The sequence below is a fragment of the Budorcas taxicolor genome, chromosome X (assembly GCF_023091745.1).
Source record: "Budorcas taxicolor isolate Tak-1 chromosome X, Takin1.1, whole genome shotgun sequence".
Lineage (NCBI taxonomy): Eukaryota > Metazoa > Chordata > Mammalia > Artiodactyla > Bovidae > Budorcas > Budorcas taxicolor.
The window spans coordinates 118711594-118727483 of NC_068935.1; positions in this window are offsets into that span (position 1 = coordinate 118711594).

Genomic DNA, 15890 nt, shown 5'->3' on the forward strand with positions numbered 1-15890 from the left:
TTGTATGTGTCAATATAAGCAAATAGACCAATAGAACTGAATGGAATGTCGTAAAAGACCCACTTGCATGTGAACCTCTAATTATTAAAACTGCCATTGCAGAGAAGTGGAGCAAGAACAGCCTTTTTACTAAGGTGTGATAATGGAACAACTGTATATCCTAACTGAAAAATAATGCAGGAGCTTCCCTAGTGGTCCATTGGCTGCAACTCTGTGCTCCGAATACAGGGGGCCCAGGTTCGATCCCTGGTTGGGGAACTAGATCCCACATACTGCACCTGAGAGTTCATGTGCTGCACCTAGAAATCTTTCATGCCTCAACAAAGATGGAGGACCTTGCATGCTTCAAGTCAGACCCGACACAGCCAAATAAATAAATATTAATATAACAAAAAGAATGCAACTCAAACACTCCCTCACACTAGATACAAAATTCAGTTCTTTGGGGGACTAAGAACCTTTTACATACATTATGGTAATTTTCAAAGTTACATCCAGTTGAGATACGCAAAAACAATGTGTGTTTTCCATCAACTAGGGAGATACCAGCATGGTTCAGGTAGGACATCTGGAAGGAAAAGGCTGAAAAGAAATGAGTACATTAGTCAACTGAGTAACAGAAGGTCTGGGGTTGATGTGAGCTGAAGAGGAAGAGGAAATTGCAGCACCTTCAATCCCTTTGTTTCCTGCATAGTTGGTCTGGGTACCATCTTGGGCTTTAACTTTCAAAAAAAGTGCATGGGAATTTAGCAGTGCCTTGGGAGAACGCTTCCTGGGCCCATGATCTGTTCATTCCATCTACCTCTGCACCAGTCTCCGCACTGAGCTGTCAATCACTGGACTTTAAGGAAGCATAACCTAGATGATCGTGGTATAGACATAGTGGCCAGGTGATATGGTTCTGATTATAGACACACTGAGGAGAACCAAGATGTTACTGACTTAGAGGCAGCCCCAGCTCTTCCCTGACGTCCCAGCTTTCTCTGTTTCCCTGCTTCTCCTTATCTTTCCCAAACTCAAATCAGTTTCTGGAGAAGAGGAGGCAGTGACCTTTCGGATGTGCAGTTCCTTTCATTAGTGATTCCCTTGCACAGAGGGAGTAAGGCATAACTTTGTTAACTGCTAAGAAGTTATTATTACCTGCCCTGTTGGAGGATACAGGTGTGTGTACTTCATGCCCTAGCCTGAGTCCACTTCATGTCTTAGCCTAATTTCACCTATAAGATTACAGTATCCTCCCCACCAGGTTGGTAGGAGAACAGAAATATTAAAGCAACAGGATCATGTAATAATTGAAAATATGGACAAAAGATTGTGTCCCCATCTGAAAGCAACAGGATGAAAAGTAATTCCACTAGGCACTTGAAGCAAAGCAAACAAAAAAAGAGGTGTTGCATTACGCTAATAAATGTCAACATTGGAAGATTAGCCAGAAGACCACATAATTTACACTTTTCTTGTTTCAGTATGAGAACAACCACCTCTTCCTATTGGATCACCAGCAATGCCAAGTGCTGAGGAGCCACCTAGGCCTCTGAGGGCATTCGCTTGCCTTTCTAACAAGCTGATGTGACTCATTTAAAGACTTTCTTTCACTGTATCCTAGAAATACTTTGCAGTGTGTTTTCAGTTGACAGCCCCCCATGTGGGGATGTGCACTGATTGGTGTGTAGAATTTTTCAACCAGCTGTCTTGGTGTGTTTGATGGAACAAGGTCCAGGAAATTCATGCATCAAGGTGTATGGTGGCCAAAGGAAACCACTGCCCTCCACCACTCCCCCTCACACAAGTTTGGAAGAACCAAGGACATTAAAGACCTGCAGGAAGGGTTACTAATAGCCATGCTTGAAGCCTTTTTGCTAGAGATGAGCTGAGAGACATTGCAGAGGTGTAACCAGAAAACTGGCGAGTCCCCCCTGCAACTGATTTCAATTGGTTGTTTACTGAGGCAGTCTCAAAATCTATTGGCTCAGGCCCAAAGGCAGATCAGAATCACTGTCTGGCCTTCAGCACCCTTGTCTGGGCACTCTTGATGACTATCCATACTCAAGTTAGGCAGAAGGGGGAAGGATGGTAAGGACAGATTGTTACAGAAATCTTGGCAGCAGCCACCTCATTTTCTGACTATCAAAAGAAAGATGAAGAAAAGAAGAAATTAAAAATCATTGTCTTAGCTTCTCAGTTAAAAATATTTAGTAAAGGACTAACCCTTAATCTGACCAACTCGTGAAAGGAGTGAAGAAGAGAAATTGTGTGTCACTCTTACAAGAAGCCAGGACATTGGAAGAAGAACAGTAGAGAAATTCCAAATGCCAAAGTTGCCAGAATCAGGGCATCAGGAAAGCCCAGGAAGACTGAGGGATAATTAGAAAAATGGCTAAAAATGGACAGATACTGGAATCTTGAAGGTGGGAATTGGTGGTACTGGGGCTGCTTATTCTGAAATTTCCTCAGGATTGTTTTTTTGCTTTTTCATTTGATGATAGATCAATACAGGTTTCTGGTATTTTGGGTCAGCCTTCTTGTCTCTTTTCATCCATTATTCCCATACAAATAGTCCTATGACTAAAGAAAATCCTTTCTTACTTTCTCTTGATTCTCCTGTAAACCCACTGGGGAGAGACATGCCTTGGAAATTAAAGGTTACCATATTCTGTGCACTGGACAGACTATCTGTGGAGCACACAAGGGGGGGAAAAGAACCTGACTGGGTTCATTGTGCCTTATGAATGAAATGGGGTGTGGCAGAAAGTGGCAGTGTCATACCATGCTGGAAAAGCACCCTAAGCTGAAATGAACTATGCATCATTTTGGAATGGAACTAGTGTTGTTACTGGATATGGAGACATATGGAACCAATTAAAATAGCTCATGGAAGGGATGTCATGGCCATGTGTAAAACAATATGCCTTGTTGAGAGGTCAGTTAGAAGGAATAAAACTTGTTATAAAAGAATTAGAGAAAAGGGGAGACAATAAAAAAAAATGAACATGATACTTGCCCTGTAATACTCCCATACTTATAGTGAAGAAGGAAGGGAAATTTTAGGAAGATGTTTGACTACTATATCATTTTGTACAAGATCTTAGAGAAGTAAGTAAACCTGTTGTCCATTAATTCCTGTAGTCCCTAAGCTTCCAACTGTTCTCACTCATGACTTTCATACCTGCATCTGCAGTGTTTTTTCTTTGTAGTTGATCTGCATTCTGGTTTTGTTTCTCCTTCTCTGTTCCTCTAGCATACCGATCTATATTCTTATGCATGTTTGCTTAAAAAAGAGGACAGCATTTATGGCAAAGGATTCATGAAATGTTTTAGGACTCTCCCACTATTTTCTCTTATCATTTACAGGAAAATGTAGAGAAATTCATGCCACTAGTAGAGTATAATCATGCAATATGCAGATGATTTGCTGGCCCACTCAGAAACTAAAGAGCAATGCAGAGAGGACACTGTTAAAATTCCTCTCCTCACAGGGCCATAAGGCCTCCCTAGGCAAAGTGCAATATTGGCAAACTGAGGGAAAACAGGGCATCTGTTGTCAGAGGAAAGTGGCAAAGTGTTATGAGTGAGGAGCCAGCCAATTTTGCAGATAAAATCACCAACTACAGAAAAATATCTTAGATAATTTGGGAACTAGTAGGATATTGGGGTCAGGGGATTCTAGTTTTTTATAGGACAGTCGTAACTTCTGGCAAAACAACTACATGGTTGTTCTCTAGATCCTCTGGAGTTTATCCCTAGAGTCTGAAGAGGCTTTTGAATAATTGAAATTGGCTACAGCTTCTCTCTCACCCTAAGCTTCGGAGTCTAAATTTTAAAAAAATCTGGCATAATTTATTTGATATTTCTGTTTAAAAGGCAAATTTGATAATTTTACTGCTGGGTCATGTACTCAAGATAAAAGTGGCCGATTTAAGGCTTCCTCTGCAGCAGTGACATGAAATCTTGGATGTTTTGTCTGGAGTTAGGTCTGCAGAAGCAGATGAGTTAACAGTTCCTAGCACTGCAATTCTTGGTCCTAGACTTAAAATGGATACATATACTACTAATAAATATTTGGTTCTGTGATAATGTGTATTCAGTCTCTCAGTTGTGTCTGACTCTTTTTGAATCCATGGACTGTAGCCCCCCAGGCTCTTCTGTCCATGGGATTTTCCAGGCAAGAATACTGGAGTGGGTTACCATGCCCTCCTCCAGATTGGTTCTGCCATGCCACAGGATAAATTTGGAGAAATGGGGAATTTTTACTTTGATGAGAAAAAAAATTTCTTTTGGAAAAGTGATAGCTAGTTTGTTAGAGGCTTTACAACTGTCTACTCAGATAGCAGTAATTCAGGGTAGAACTCAGGGCAGAAGGATGAAGTTTCTAAAGGTAGTAAGAACTCTGCTGATAGAGCTATAAAGTTTGCTCTTCAAACCTAGCAGACTCACTTATTTTTGCTTTTGTAGCTTGTGCTTTTGCTGTCATATCCAGGAAATCACTGCCAAGACCAATGTCAAGGAGCTTTTCCTAGTTTTCTTCTAGGAGTTTTACAGTTTCGGGTTTTAAATTTAAGTTTTTACACTGTTTTCAGCTCATTTTTGTCACCAGTATAACATAGGGCATGAACCTCATTCTTCTGCATGTGGTTATTCAGTTTTTCCAACAGCTTTTTTTTTTATGACACATTGCTTTCTCCCTTTGGGTCACATGTTATTGTTGGCATCTTGTCATATGTTATTGTAGTTGCTCAGTTGTTAAGTCATGTCCAACTCTTTGCAACCCCATGGACTGCAGCACACCAGGCTTCCTGTCCTTCACTATCTCTCAGGCTTTGCTCAAACTCATGTCCACTGAGTCAGTGGTGCCATCCAACCATCTCATCTTCTGTTGCCCCTCTTCTCCTGCCCTCAGTGTTTCCCAACATCAGGGTCTTTTCCAGTGAGTCAGCTCTTCACATCAGGTGGCCAAAGTATTGGAGCTTCAGCTTCAGCATCAGTCTTTCCAATGAATATTCAAGACTGATTTCCTTTAGGATTGACTGGTTTGATCTCCTTGCAGTCCAAGGGACTCTCAAGAGTTTTTTCCAACACCACAGTTCAAAAGGATCAATTCTTCAGTGCTCAGCCTTCTTTATGGTTGAAGTCTCATATCCATACATACTGCAGGAAAAACCAAAGCTTTAACTATACGGACCTTGCTGTCAAAGTTAAGTCTTCACTTTTTAATGAGCTGTCTAGGTTTATTGTAGCTTTTCTTCCAAGGAGCAAGCATCTTTTAATTTCATGGCTGCAGTCACTGTCCCCAGTGATTTTGGAGACCAAGAAAATAGAATCTGTTACTGTTGCCACTTTCCTCCCTTATGTTTGTCATGAAGTGATGGGACCAGATGCCATAATCTTGGTTTTTTGAATGTTGAGTTTTAAGCCAGCCTTTTTGCTCTCCTCTTCACTTTCATCAGGAGCCTTTTCAGTTGCTCTTCACTTTCTGCCTTTAGAATGGTATCATCTAAATATCTGAGACTGTTGATATTTCTCTCAGCAATCTTGATTCCATCTTGTGCTTCATGAAGCCTGACACTTTGCATGATGTACTCTGCTGCTGCTGCTGCTGCTAAGTTGCTTCAGTCGTGTCCGACTCTGTACGACACCATAGACGGCAGCCCACGAAGCTCCCCCTCCCTGAGATTCTCCTGGCAAGAACACTGGAGTGGGTTGCCATTTCCTTCTCCAGTGCATGAAAGTGAAAAGTGAAAGTGAAGTCGCTCAGTTGTGTCCGACTCTTAGCAACCCCATGGACTGCAGCCAACCAGGCTCCTCCATCCATGGGATTTTCCAGGCAAAAGTACTGGAGTGGGTTGCTATTGCCTTCTCCAATGATGTACTCTGAATATACATTAAACAAGCAAGGTGACCATACACAGCCTTGAGGTACTCCTTTCCCAAATTTGAACCAGTCTGTTTTTCCATGTAAATTTCTAACTGTTGCTTCTTGACCGGCGTACAGATTTCTCAGGAGGCAGGTAAGGTGGTCTGGTATTCCCATCTCTTTAAGAATTTTCCACAGTTTGTTGCGATCCACACAGTCAAAGGCTTTAGCATGGTCAGTGAAGCAGAAATAGATGTTTTCCTGTAATCCCCTTGCTTTCTCTATGATCCAATGGATGTTGGCAATTTGACTTCTGGTTCCTGTGCCTTTTCTCAATCCAGCATGTTCATCTGGAATTTCTTGGTTCATGTACTGCTGAAGCCTAGCCTAAAGGAGTTTAAGCATAACCTAGTTAGTGTGTGAAATGAGCACAACTGTACAGTAGTTTGAACATTTTTTGGTATTGCCTTTCTTTGGGATTCCCAGGTGGCCTAGTGGTAAAGAACCTGCTTACTAATGCAGGAGACATAAAGAGACATGGGTTCAATCCTTGGGTCAAGAAGATCACCAGGAGAAGGAAATGGCAACCCACTCCAATATTCTGGACTGGAGAATCCTTTGGACAGAGGAGACTTGCAGGCTACAGCCATAGGGTCGCAAAGAGTCAGACATGAATGAAGCAACTTAGCATGAATGTATGCATTCTTTGGGATTGAAATGAAAACTGACCTTTTCCAGTCCTGTGGCCACTGCTGAGTTTTCCAAATTTGCTAAAATATTGAGTGCAACACTTTAACAACATCATCTTTTAGGATTTTAAATAGCTTATCTGGGATTCCATCACCCCCATTAGTTTTGTTTGTAGTAATGCTTCCTAAGGCCCATTTCATTGCATACTCCAGGATGTCTGGCTCTAGGTGAGTGACCACACCATTGTGATTATCTAGGTAATTAAGACCTTTTTCACGTAGTTCTTCTGTGTATTCTTGCCACCTCTTCTTAATCTCTTCTACTTCTGTGAGTTCCTTGATGTTTCTGTCCTTCATTGTGCCCATACTTGTATGAAATGTTCTCTTGATATCTCCAGTTTTTTTAGAAGAGATCTCTAGTCTTTCCCATTCTATTGTTTTCCTCTACTTCTTTGCATTGTTCATTTAAGAAGGTCTTCTTATCTCTCTTTGCTATTTTCTGGAACTCTACATTCAGTTGGGTATATCTTTCCCTTTCTCCCTTGCTTTTCACTTCTCTTCTTTCCTCAGCTCTTTGTAAAGCCTCCTCAGAAAACCACTTTGCCTTCTTGTATTTCTTTTTCTCTGGGATAGTTTTGGTCACCATCTCCTGTGCAGTGTTACAAACTTCCATCTATAGTTCTTCAGGCACTCTGTCTACCAGATATAATCCTTTGAAGCTATTGGTCACTAGATCTAATCACTTGAATCTGTTGTATAATTATAAGGGATTTGACTTAGGTCATACCCGAATGGCCTAGTGGTTTTCCCTGCTTTCTTCAATTTAAGCCTGAATTTTGCAATAAGAAGCTCATGATCTGAGCCACAGTCAGCTCCAGGTCTTCTTTTTTGCTGACTCTATAGAGCTTCTCCAACTTTGGCTGCAAAGAATATAATCAGTCTGATTTCATTATTGACCATTTGGTAATGTCCATATGTAATGTCATTTCTTGTGTTGTTGGAAGAGAGTTTTTGCTATAATCAGTGTGTTCTCTTTACGAAACTCGGTTAGGCTTTGTCCTGCTTTATTTTGTGCTCCAAAGTCAAACTTGCCCATCACCCCAGGTAACTCTCAACTTCCTACTTTTGTATTCCAGTCCCCTATGATGAAAAGGACATCTTTTCTTGATGTTAGTTCTAGAAAGTCTTATAGGTCATCATAGAACTGGTAGACTTCAGCTTCTTCAGCATCAGTGGTTGGGGCATAGACTTGGATTACTGTGATGTTGAATGATTTACCTTGGAAACTAACTGAGATCATTCTGTCATTTTTGAGATTGCACCCAAGTACTGCATTTCAGACTCTTTTGTTGACTGAGAGGGCTACTCCATTTCTTCTAAGGGATTCTTGCCCACAGTAGTAGATATAAAGGTCATATGAATTAAATTCAGTCATTCCTGTCCAGTTTTGTTCACTGATTCCTAAAGATATGAATGTTCATCTTGCAATCTCCTGTTTTACTATGTCTAATTTACTTTGATTCATGGACCTAACACTCCAGGTTCATATGTAATATTGTTCTTTACAGCATTGGACTTTGCTTTCATCACAGACATATCCACAACTGAGTGTCATTTCCACTTCGGCCTATCTACTTTGTTATTTCTGGAGCTATTAATAATATCTCTCCACTCTCCCCCAGGAGCATATTGGACATCTTGAGACCTGGGGCGCTCATCTTCTGGTGTCATATTTTTTTCCCTTTTCATACTGTTTATGGGGTTCTCATGACGAGAATACTAGAGTGTTTTTCCATGCCCTCCTCCAGTGGACCACGTTTTGTCAGAACTCTCCACTCTGACCAGTCTGTCTTAACTGGCCCTATATGCATTGCTTCATTGAGTTATGCAAGCCTCTTCACCATGACAAGGCAGTGATCCATGAAGGGGTGTCAAATGTGAGTTGATCATATATGAGGGGGGTTATTTCTGGGCTACTGATTCCATTTCATTAGTCTATGTATCTGTTTTTATACTAATACCATACTATTTTGATTACTACAGCTGTGTATTTTATAGTTTGTTATTCAGAAGTATCATGCCTCTGGCTTTGTTCTTCTTTCTCAAGATTTCTTGGCTATTTGGTTCCTTTCTAATAAAATACATGTAGCAAATCATACAGCAGTCCTACTTCTGGATATCAAAAAGAAATGGAAACAGAATATAAAAAAGATGTCTGCACCTCTTTTTTTATTCACAGTTGCCAAGATATAGAAACAACCCAAGTGTCCATCAAAGATGAATGGATAAAGAAGATGTAGTATATATATACAATGGAATATTATTCTTCCACGAGAAAGAAGGAAATGGTATCATTCACAATAATTTGGGTGGATCTTGGAGACACTATGCTAAGTGAAATAACTCAGAGAAAGGCAAATACTGGATGATATCATTTATATGTGGAATCTAAAAAGGATAAACTCAAATGGATTCATACTTCCATGTGAAGCCAGCATTACAGAAGGACTAGGACTGTGATTCTCTAGAGGACATGAAACTTACATTTTCTAGAGTAACTAAACTGATTCTTAATGCAACTGAAAGGAGACATCCTAGCAAAGTTACTATTCTCACAGACCACCTTGCTGTCCTGTTCACAGTAGTGGCTATTTCAAGTTCTTTAAAAGTCATGTATTACTGGAAAATAGACAGGTTAGTTGTTAAAATTTGTAAACATGCCACTTGGACTGTTTCATCTTGGAACAACAACAACCGCACAAAGCTCTCAAGGCACTCACTCCAAGATATAATCACATGTTCAAAATTATGAAAATGTTCATATTTAAGATGACAATTAAGTATGGGTACTATGACTATCCTGAAAGAAACAGAAGGATAGTGTAAAAAAGCAAAGCATCAAATTAGTAGATAAATCTGTTACTTGCTGATAGAGACTTCAGAGGACAGGTCTACTGTCACTTTGTTTAATTTGGGATACAGGTCCTCTCCAGTCCCAATATATGGAGATAAACAAAGGTCATTGTTTGTGGAAGTTTAATTGACTGCTATAATAATATAACTACTGATTTGGATGGATGCTAAAAAGAGCTTGGGTGTGTCCTCAAGGCTTAAAACAATTAGAGCCATGTACATTCAGATGGTAGAGTAGAAGGACGTTTGCTCAACTCCTGTGAGAACACCAAAATCTCACCTAGCTGCTGAACAATCATTAACAGGAGGATGTTGGAACCCACAGAAGAAAGATACTCCATGTCCAAGGATAAAGGAAGCCACAACAAGGTGGTAGGAGGGGGGCAATCACATGAAAATCAAACCACATACCTGCTGGGTGAGTGACCCACAAACTGGAGGACAATAATACCAAAAAAGTTTTCATACTGTTGCAAACATTCTAAGCCACACCTCAGACTTCCCAACCTGGGGATACAGCAAAAGGACTGAGAGTCCCCAGGGAATCTGACTTTGAACGAAAGTGGGATTTGATTACAGAGCTTCCACAGAACTGGGGAAAGTAAGATTCCTGGAGGGCATAAAAAAAACCTTGTGCACACCAGAATGCAGGCAAAAGGAGCAGTAGCCCCACAAGACACTGAGCCAGACCTGCCTGTTAGTGTTTGAGGGTCTACTGCAGAGGTGTGGGTCAGCAGTGGCCTGCAGCAGGAACAGGGGCACTGGCAGCAACAGTCCTGGGAGGTACTTGTTAGCATAAGTCCTTTTGGAGGTCACCTCTAGTCCTACCATGGAGCCTATAGACTCTAGGACTAGAAATCCTCAGGCCAAACAGCTAACAGTGAGGGAGCACAGCCCCAACCATCAGCAGACAATTGGATTAAAGATTTACTGAGCATTGTGCTGCCCACCAGAGTAAGACCCAGGTTTCCCCACAGCCAGTCTGTCCCATCAGAAAGCTTGCACAAGCCTCTTATCCTCATCCATCGGATGGCAGACAGAAAAAGAAAGGACTGCAATCCCACTGCCTCAAAAAGAAAACCACAATCACAGAAAGCTAACCAATATGATCACATAGATCACAACCTTCTGTAACTCGATGACATTATCAGTCATGCTGTGCAGGGCTACACAAGAAGGACAGGTCATGGTAGAGAGTTCTGACAAAACATGGTCCACTGGAGAAGAAATTGGCAAACCACTTCAGTATTCTTGCCTCGAGAACCCCATGAACAGTCAGTCAGTCAGTTCAGTCATTCAGTCATGTCTAACTCTTTGCGACCCCATGGGCTGCGGTACACCAGGCCTCCCTGTCCATCACCAACTTCCAGAGCTTACTCAAACTCAGGTCCATCGAGTCAGTGATGCCATCCAACCATCTCATCCTCTGTCGTCCCCTTCTCCCACCTTCATTCTTTCCCAGCATTAGGGTCTTCTCAAATGAATCAGTTCTTCACATCAGGTGGCCAAACTATTGGAGTTTCAGCTTCAATATCAGTCCTTCCAATGAATATTCAGGACTAATTTCCTTTAGGATGAACTGGTTGTATCTCCTTGCAGTCCAAGAGACTCTCAAGAGTCTTCTCCAGCATCACGGTTCAAAAGCATCAATTCTTTGGTGCTCAGCTTTCTTTATAGTCCAACTCTCACATCTATACATGACTACTGGAAAAACCATAGCTTTGACTAGACGGACCTTTGTTGGCAAATTAATGTCTCTGCTTTTTAATATGCTGTCTAGGTTGGTCATAACTTTTCTTCCAAGGAGCAAGCATCTTTTAATTTCATGGCTGCATTCACCATCTGCAGTGATTTTGGAGCTCCCTCAAAATAAAGTCTGTCACTGTTTCCACTGTTTCCCCCTCTATTTGCCGTGAAGTGATGGGACCAGATGCCATGATCTTAGTTTTCTGAATGTTGAGCTTTAAGCCAACTTTTTCACTCTCCTCTTTCACTTTCATCAGGAGGCTCTTTAGTTCTTCTTTGCTTAATGCCATAAGGGTGGTGTCATCTGCATGCTGCTAAGTCACTTCAGTTGTGGCCAACTCTGTGTGACCCCATAGACGGCAGCCCACCAGGCTCCCCCGTCCCTGGGATTCTCTAGGCAAGAACACTAGAGTGGGTTGCCATTTCCTTCTCCAATGCATGAAAGTGAAAAGTGAAAGTGAAGTAGCTCAGTCGTGTCCGACTCTTTGCGACCCCATGGACTGCAGCCTACTAGGCTCCTCCGCCCATGGGATTTTCCAGGCAAGAGTACTGGAGTGGGGTGCCATTGCCTTCTCCAGTCATCTGCATATCTGAGGTTATTGATATTTCTCAATAATATGAAAAGGCAAAAAGATATGACATCAGAAGATGAGCCCCCTGGTTCATAAGTGTCCAATATGTTACTGGGGAAGAATAGAGAAATAGCTCCAGAAAGAATGATGAGGATGGGCCAAGGCTGAAACAGTGCTCCACTGTGGATGTGTTTGGTGGTGAAAGTAAAGTCCAATGGAGTAAAGAACAGTACTGTATAGGAACCTAAAGTATTAGGTCCATGAATCAAGGTAAACTAGACGTGGTCAAGCAGGAGGTGGCAAGAGTGAACATCGATATTTTAGAAATCAGTGAACTAAAATGGATGAGAATGAGTGAATTTAATTCAGATGGCCATTATATCTACTATTGTGGGCAAGAATCCCTTAGAAGAAATGTAATAGCCCTCATAGTCAACAAAAGAGTCTGAAATTCAACACTTGGGTATAATCTCTAAGACAAAAGAATGATCTTTGTTCATTTCTAAGACCGACCATTCAACATCACAGTAATCCAAGGCTGTGCCCCAACAACTAAGTCAAAAGGTTCTATGAAGACAGACAATACCTTCTAGAACTAACACCAGAAAAAAAGGATGTCTTTTTAATCATATGGGACTGGGATGCAGAAATAGGAAGTCAAGAGATACCTAGAGTAACAGGCAAGTTGGGCATGGAGTACAAAATGAAGCAGGACAAGCCTAAAAGAGTTTTGCCAAGAGTACACACTGGTCATAGCAAACACCCTCATCCAACAACACAAGAGATGACTACACATAGACATCATCAGATGGTCAATACCAAAATTAGACTGATTATGTTCTTTGCAGCCAAAGATGGAGAAGCTCTACACAGTCAGCAAAAACAAGACCTGGAGCTGACTGTGGCTCAGATCATGAGCTTCTTATTGCAAAATTCAAGGCTTAAATTGAAGAAAGTAGAGGAAACTACTAAGCCATTCAGGTATGACTTAAATCATATCCCTTGTAATTATACAGTGAAGTGAATTTGCTCAGTCGTCTCTGACTCTTTGTGACCCCATGAACTGTAGCCTGCCAGGCTCCTCTGTCCATGGGATTTTCCAGGCAAGAATATTGGAATGGGTTGCCATTTCCTTCTCCAGGTGATCTTCCCAACCCAGGTATCAAACCCGGGCCTCCTGCATTGCAGGCAGACTCCTTATGGGCTGAGCCATGAGGGAAGTCAGTTATACAATGGAGGTGACTAATAGATTCAAGGGATTAGATCTGGTAGACAGAGTGCCTAAAGAACTATGGACCAAGGTTTGTAGCATTATACAAGAGGCAGTGATCAAAACCATCCCCAAGAAAAGAAGATGCAAGGAGGCAAAATGGTTGTCTGAGGAGGCTTAAAAATAGCTGAGAAAAGAAGGGAAACAAAAGGAAAAAGAAAAAGGGAAAGATATACCCAACTGAATGCAGAGTTCCAGAGAATAGCAGAGAGAGATAAGAAAGCCTTCCTAAATGAATAATGCAAAAAAAAAAAAAAATAGAGGAAAACAGTGGAAAAGACTTATAGAAATCTCTTCAAGAAAATTGGATATCCCAAGGGAACATTTCATGGAAAGATGAGCACAAGAAAGGACAGAAAGTGCAAGGATCTGATAGAAGCAGAAGAGATTAAGAAGAGGTGGCAGGAATACACAGAAGAACTGTACTAAAAAGATCTTAATGACCTGGATAACCACAATGCTGTGGTCACTCACCTAAAGTCAAACATTCTGGAGAGAGAGGTCATGTGGGCATTAGGAAACATTACTAGGAACAAAGCAAGTGGAGGTGATGGAATTCCAGCTGAGCTATTTTAAAATCCCAAAAGATGATGGTGTTAGACTGCTGCACTCAATATGCAGCTGATTTGGAAAACTCATCATGGCCACAGGACTGGAAAAGGTCAGTTTTCATTCCAATCCCAAAGAAAGGCAGTGCTAAACAATGTTCAAACTACCTTACAATTGCATTCATTTCACATGCTAGTAAAGTAATGTTCAGAATCCCTTCAGTGAAACTTCAGCAATACATGAACCAAGAACTTCCAGATGTAGAATCTAGATTTAGAAAAGGCAGAGGGACCAGAGATCAAATTGCCAACATCTGTTGGGTCATAGAGAAAGCAAGGAAATTCCAGAAACATACCTACTTCTGCTTCATTGACTACGCTAAAGCCTTTGACTGTGCAGATCACAACAAATTGTGGAAAATTCTTAAAGACATGGAAATGCCAGACCACTTTACCTACTTCCTGTATGTGGATCAAGAAGCAACAGTTAGAACTGGACAGACTGGTTCAAAACTGGGAAAGGAGTATATCAAGGCTCTATATTGTAACCCTGCTTATTTAACTTATGCACAGAGTACATCATGCAAAATGTTGTGCTGGATGAATAATAAGCTGGAATCAAGATTGCTGAGAGAAATATCAACAACCTCAGACATGTAGATGACAACAATCTAATGGCAAAAAGCAAAGAAAACCAAAGAGCCTATTCATGAAGGTGAAGAGGGGAGTGGGAAAAGCTGGCTTAAAACTGAGGGAAGGGAGTTTAGGATGGGGAATACATGTACACCTGTGGCAGATTCATGTCAATGTATGTCAAAACCAATACAATGGTGTAAAGTAATTAGCCTCCAAAAAATAAATAAATAAATAATTTTTTTAAAAAGGGAACAAAAAAACCTCAGCATTTAGAAAACTAAGATCATGACATCTGGTCCCATCACTTCATGGCAAATAGTTGGGGAAACAATGGAAACAGTGACAGACTTTATTTTTGTGGGCTCCAAAATCACTGCAGATGTTGACTGCAGCCATGAAATTAAAATAACTTGCTCCTTTGAAGGAAAGTCAGTGTACTAAAAAGCAGAAACATCACTTTGTCAACAAAGGTCCATCTAGTCAAGGCTATGGTTTTTCCTGTGGTCATGTATGGATGTGAGAGTTGGACTGTGAAGAAGGCTGAGCACCGAAGAATTGATGCTTTTGAACTGTGGTGTTGGAGAAGACTCTTGAGAGTCCCTTGGACTGCAAGGAGATCCAACTAGTCTATTCTAAAGGAGATCAGCCCTGGGTGTTCTTTGAAAGGAATGATGCTAAAGCTGAAACTCCAATACTTTGACCACCTGATGTGAAGAGTTGACTCATTGGAAAAGACTCTGATGCTGGGAGGGATTGAGGGCAGGAGGAGAAGGGACGAAAGAGGATGAGATGGCTGGATGGCATCACTGACTCGATGGATATGAGTTTGAGTAAGCTCCGGGAGTTGGTGATGGACAGGGAGGCCTGGCGTGCTGCAATTCATGGGGTAGCAAAGAGTCAGACACAACTGAGCAACTGAACTGAACTGAATGTATGGATGTGAGAGGTGGACCATAAAGAAGGCTGAGCACTGAAGAATTGATGCTTTTGAACTGTGGTATTGGAAAAGTCTTGAGAGTCCCTTGGACTCCAAGGAGATCAAACCAGTCAATCCTAAAGGAAATCAGTCCTGAATATTCATTGGAAGGACTGATACTGAAGCTGAAGCTTCAATACTTTGGCCACCTGATGGGAAGAGCCAACTCATTAGGAAAGACCCTGATGCTGGGAAACATTGAAGACAAAATAAGAAGAGAGTGACATAGGATAAGATGGTTGTGTGGCATCACCAACTCAATAGTCATGAGTTTCAGCAAACTCTGGGAGATAGTGAAGGACAGGGAAGCCTGGTGTGCTCCATCCAGTCCATGGGGTCAAAAATAATTGGACACGACTTAGCACCTGAACAACAACAACCCATTAAACACTGGAAATTCAAACTTTACCTTTCAATAGGTGCCTTGTAATAAAATCTTGCTACTAGATAATGGCCAAATGTCTTTGTGTTTTACATCTGGGAAGAACTATGTGGTGAGATGGAGCACTTATTTAAGAGTTCTAAGTGATCATATAAATATTATTTTACTTATGTTATTAAGGGAAACTCAGAAATTTATTGGCCCTTGCTAGAGAAACTTCTAATTAAAATTTTAGATTATCAGACTCTGGAGTTAAGTTTATGCTTAGAATGGGTACTGTTTTACAAGGCACTACTAAATAATACTC